Genomic DNA, 6,000 nt, shown 5'->3' with positions numbered 1-6,000 from the left:
ACTCCTGCAGCACCTAATTCTCAGCTCTTCAAACACATTGAGACGGTGATGAGGGTTGATGATGGTGATCCCTGATGCCCCTTGATTCTCTCTTCTAAAAATTTTGGGTTTTTACATCTACTTCGCCTTTCGTTGAAGTTGAAGTTGACCGTTTCTTTGGGTCTAAGGTTTAAGCTTTCGAGGCAAAAACGATGATGGGATTTGGGTTTTATGGTGGGAACGCGCATGGAAGTGGGGGGCTCTTCTAGATTAAAAAAAATAGTGTTTTTTGGTTTCGAAGGAGAAAAACACAGAAAAAAGCGAAATGGTAAATGTTTTTCGACTTAAATTTCAACATGCTTTTCAAACTATCGACAGATTGTTTAATTAGCGAACCTCTCTTTCTTCATGAATGGGAGGTGCTGGAGAAGCGGCCACCAGTTCTCACTGTCGCCATCCTTTTTGTCATCTTTCACTCATCATGAATGAAGGGTAAATTTATGAATGAAGGCTTGGCTGAATGGCAACGTTTGTTTTTCATTTCGACCACCATTTTTTAATTATTATCAATTAGATCATCAAATTATTTAAATACATTTAATTATACCATTAACTAATAATATTTAAGAGAAGTGATGACGTAATAATTAATAAAATTAATATAATTACATATTTGATCATTTAATAATATGACAACATGTGTTATATCAGATGGTAACATATGTAACTATCAGATTAAAGAAAAAACAAATTTCAATAAATTGAGAGGGCAGGATGGAACCCATATATTGTTACAAGGAGGAGGAGAATCAAGCATTGCCACTGAGCCAAGCCTTGATTTGTGATTAGGCTTACATAATATTGTATAAATCCTATTGTGGTCACTGTAAAAAAAATAAAGAAAGAAAACTATTTATTTAGGGACTTAAATCTAAGCAAATTATATGATTAGGGCACTCTGATCACAAATTAATATAAAATTAAAAATAAATTTAATTTTTTTAACATTTTTAGACAAAATTTAATATTTTGGTCATAATTATAATTTAATGGCTTTAACTTTTACATTTGAATTAAAAAAATATTTTGACTCTATTAAATAATTTTTAAATTCGAAAGTTAAAATTTTAAACTTTTACTTTTGAGTTAAAGAAATAATTTAAAAAATGAAAATTTTAACTCAGAAGTTAAAGAAATATTATTTGACTCAAATTTAAAAATTAAAATCATTAAATTATAATTGTGAAATATAAAAATTTTAACTCAAAAGTTAAAGAAATATTATTCGACTCAAATCTAAAAATTAAAATCATTAAATTATAATTATGAAAAAGAAAAAAATATTAGATTTTGTTTTTCCTTCTCCATGCTGCAGGACATTGATTCGAACTCCACCATGCTCAACTTGATGAAATTTGTTTTTCCTTTAACCTGATGATGACACGTGTCTGTAACATCCTCAATACCGGGTTAGTGACTAAATTGTAAAATTTTAGAATTTGGTGATAAAAGTAGAATAGTTGAATAGTTCAATGATTTATGTGGAGATATTTCCTGAAAGTTGTTTGTAACTATTAAAAGAATTAAAGGGCAAAATGGTCATTTGACAAGGAAATATATTTCCCCCTAGATAAGAATAAATTACGTGGAGTTGAGGGGAGAGTTATCTACAAACTCTCTTATTCTTCTTGCATTCTTATTCTTCATCCTCCTGTATCTCCAAGCTCAAAGGTGAGTTTATTTGTTAGTTAATTATTTGTTGATTTTATGGTTGAGTTTTGATCATTAGATGATAACTAAGCTTAAGGAAAGCTTAAGTTATCTTATAATCAAAAGATGAAGAAGTTATGAAAGATTAAAGAAAATGAGTTTTTAAGTGAGTTTTTGGAATAGAGTTGATAAGTTGAATTTGAATCTAAATTTGACTTGTCATCAACTTAATTAAGAGATATGAAGTGATAGAATTAGATTTAGAGTATCTTGAAAATTTGGTATGATTATTGATTTTCATATGAAAGATGAAATTTTGAGATTTAAGATGAGATAAATGGATATAAATGAGTTTAAGCATGTGTATGTGAGTTAAGGATATGAAAGGGGTTAAAATATGGCACAATTAAATTAGAAGGAAGTAATTTACGTGCATAAATGGGAATTATGGACTAGTGTGCATCGATACACATTTAACATGTACCGATGCATCAAGGGTAAATTTCCAGAAATTATTCAGTGTGTATCGATGCACACAAGTAGGCATCGATGCATGGGAATTTCGAAGTTATTTTGTGTGCATCGATACACCCCTAAAGGAAAAATGGAATTTTGGTTCATTAAACTAGTTAGAGTTATTAACATCAAGTTATAAGGTTTAGGCTTCTGATAATTGTTTTGAAAATTATATTTATGTAGATACAGAGCCTAAACGAGTTCCGGAACAATCAAAGAATTAGGATCGAATCAAAGCAAGGCTAAGGTGAGTGCAATTTTAATTGTACTTATGGTATTGAACGAACATTGGCTTGCGATGAGCCATTGATGGAGTTACTATGGTAAGAAGTGACTCCTAAAATGTTATTTGATTTGTGATTCTTATATGTGCATGAATACATGAAATGGGTATAGGTTATTATATATGTTACATGATCTGCATAAACATAAGATATATGATATGATATACATGATTATATGCATATGTGATACATGCTATGAGCCATGATCAATTTGAAATGAGATAAGTTAAGTGATTATATGAAAATGTTACATGATCTACATGCTTACATGAATATGCAATATGTATTACATGTTATATGAAATGACATAGATGTTTACACATACATGTGGTATGTGACAGAAGAAAAGGTATATGTGATCACAAGAGAAATGACACGAGTACATGAACATATGAAACACAAGAATAATGCCCATGATGTATGATACGAGAGCTATTGTAACATCCTAAACTATGGGTTAGTGACTAAATTGTAAAATTTTAGAATTTGTTGATTAAAGTAGAAAAGTTGAATAGTTCAATGTTTTATGCGGAGATATTTCCTGAAAGTTGTTAATAATTATTAAAAGAGTCAAAGGGAAAATGAGTCATTGAACAAAGAAATAATTAAATAATTATTGGGTATTATAATACCCATGTGAAACATGTGTAGGAAACAAATGTTTCCAGATTACTCTTTTTTCTTCTTTCTTCATTTTCTTCTTCTCTCAAACGTGAAAGCTCAAAGGCAAAGGTAAGTTTCCTTGTTAGTTGATTATTTGTTAATTTAAAGTACTGGTTTTGACCCTTATGTGATACTTAAGCTTAAGGTAAGCTTAAGTTGTCTTAAAATCAAAAGATGAAGAAGTTATAAAAGATTAAAAAAATGAGTTTCAAAGTGAATTTCTGAAAAAAAGTTAATAAATGAACGTTGAGATGGAATTTGACTTGTCATAGGTGTGAATAAGAAGTTATAAGTGTTAAATAAAAGTTTGGATAACATGAAAAAATGGGTATGATTCTTAATTTTAAGAATCATGAAGAGATATGGAAGATAAAGATAGTTTATATAGATATAAGTGGTTTATGAAGTGATAGTTGAGTTTAATGACATGATAGAGGCTTAAAATAAAAGTATTGAGTGAAGAGTTGATGATTTTCGGGCTTGAAATACAATTTCTGGGCAGGGTGTATTGATGCACATTCAAAGTGTATCGATGCACCCTTTAAAGATGAACATCGAATGCCATCAGTGCATCGATGCATAAGGAGTGCATCGATGCACCCCCTTAGGAAGAAAACATCGAATGTAATTCTTGTATCGATGCACAGGTAGTGCATCGATACACACGTTAAAGGATACATCGATACACTGTAGAGTGCATCGATGCATGCCTTCATTAAGAGATGAAATGAGCTTTTCTCTTAGCCTAATAAGTGATACTTTAAAATATATCAAATGTAATTAGTATACTGATATGTATCAATGTATTGCTATGTAGATTTAGAGCGTAATATTATTCCGGAACAATCGAAGGATTAGATTTAATTCAAAGCAAACAAGGCTAAGGTGAGTGCAATTTAAATTGTACTTATAGAACGATCATTAGCTTGCGATGAGCCACTGACGGAGTTACTATGGTAAGAAGTAACTCTTAAAATGTTATTGTATGTGATATGTTTAACATGTTGTTCTATGTGTTGTATGATATATATATGTGCTTACATAAGAACATGAGAGATAAAATAAGCTATGTGATAAGGATATAGAGAGTGAAATGAATGACATGAAAATGCATGTATGCTTGATTATTATGAGTGGATATGTTCTTGTAAATGCTATGTGGTTTACGTAAATAAATGGAAAGGTGAATGTGATATATATGATATATGTGAAGCATATGATAACAAGAAATGCTAGTGATATTCATGTTATATGAACATGAGAAGCGTTACAAGTTAAATGACACATGAATATGAATCATATGAAAGTGACATGTACATGTGAATATGTGAAAGTGTGATAACATAAATAATAATGCCCATGTTATGTTATACGAGAGCTAGGGGTATAGTTGGCATGCCAAGAGTCGAGGGATAAACAGTAGTCCTTCGGGATATAGTGGTTCTTTGGAACAAACAGTGGTCCTTCGGGATATAGTGGTCCTTCGGGACATAGTGATCATTCGGGACAAATATTCAGTGCCCCTTGAGGGAATTATACGATCTGTGGTGACAGCATAGTGCACAACCTCTATGTACTCGCATATCTTTAGTTGTCACATGTATACCATGGGTTAATAAAGAGATAATATTAAAATAAAACTTGATATGATGATATGTTTGTTTCCTTGTGAAATGTTATGTGTGTTATATGATTATACAAATGGTAATTATAAGATCATGTGATAAAAGGAATCAATGACAGTGATAAGAGATATGAATGATAATGACATATATGTGTAGATAATGTTTACATTATATGTTTATTGCCTCACTAAGTCATAGACTTAGCGTGTGAGTGTTTCACACGCAGGTTCTTACAAGCTTATGGATAGTTGAGGTGCAAGACAGGTCAGTTCTCCTTACCGAAAGTCAGATCAGAAGAAAAATAATAATATTTATGTTAGTATGTATATAAGTTCATGTTGGCATGTATTCAAAAGAATATGTTGTATAAGCTCGGAATAATTTTGTAAACGTTTTGAATAAGTTATATGTAAATGAATAAGTGAATTATACACGATCTGATCGGCTTTTGCAATAATGAAAATGTATTTTATGTAAATTGGTCATTTATATGATATAAAAGTTTTAAATTACTTACTATTTTATTTAAGTAAATGATTTGATATGTCAATGTGACACCTCAGATTTGTATCCGGGTCGGGTACGGGTTGGGGGTGTTACAACTATAGGTATAGTTGGCATGCCAAGAGACGAGGGTTCTACGTGGTCATTCGGGACGTATATGTATCATTTGGAACATTTACAAGGTCTTTTGAGACATATTTGATCCATTGGAATATGTATATGGTTATTAAGAAGTGGTCCTTCGGGACAAATACAATACATAGGTTCTTCGGGACAAATTTCATATCCCCTAGTGGGACCCCATACGAGCTGTGGTGACAACAATAGTGCACAACCTCAATGTACTCACATACCTTGAGTTCTCAATAATATACATGGGCTTATAAAAGGTTATCAAAGGTAATTGCATAATTATATGATGTTATGTGTGTTTATTTGTGATATGATGAATGTGTTATATGATATACATAAATGATAAATACAAGATCATATGACAAATAGAATTTCGATAATGATGGTATATGTGCATATATGTATTTTGATATGAATATTTTATGGTTTCTATTATATGTTTATATGTCTCACTAAGTCATAGACTTAGCATGTGATTGTTTCACACGTAGGTTCCGTGAAAAGGAATAATGATAAAAGCTAAGCAAGACATGTCAATTCTCATTTCCAAAGATCATATCAGAAAAAAATTGAATAGTATGTATTTT

Source organism: Hibiscus syriacus, unplaced genomic scaffold (assembly GCF_006381635.1).
Source record: "Hibiscus syriacus cultivar Baekdansim isolate YM2019G1 unplaced genomic scaffold, ASM638163v2 tig00110556_pilon, whole genome shotgun sequence".
Classification (NCBI taxonomy): domain Eukaryota; kingdom Viridiplantae; phylum Streptophyta; class Magnoliopsida; order Malvales; family Malvaceae; genus Hibiscus; species Hibiscus syriacus.
The sequence above is the reverse complement of the archived record's forward strand: the minus strand, read 5'-3'. Positions refer to the sequence as shown.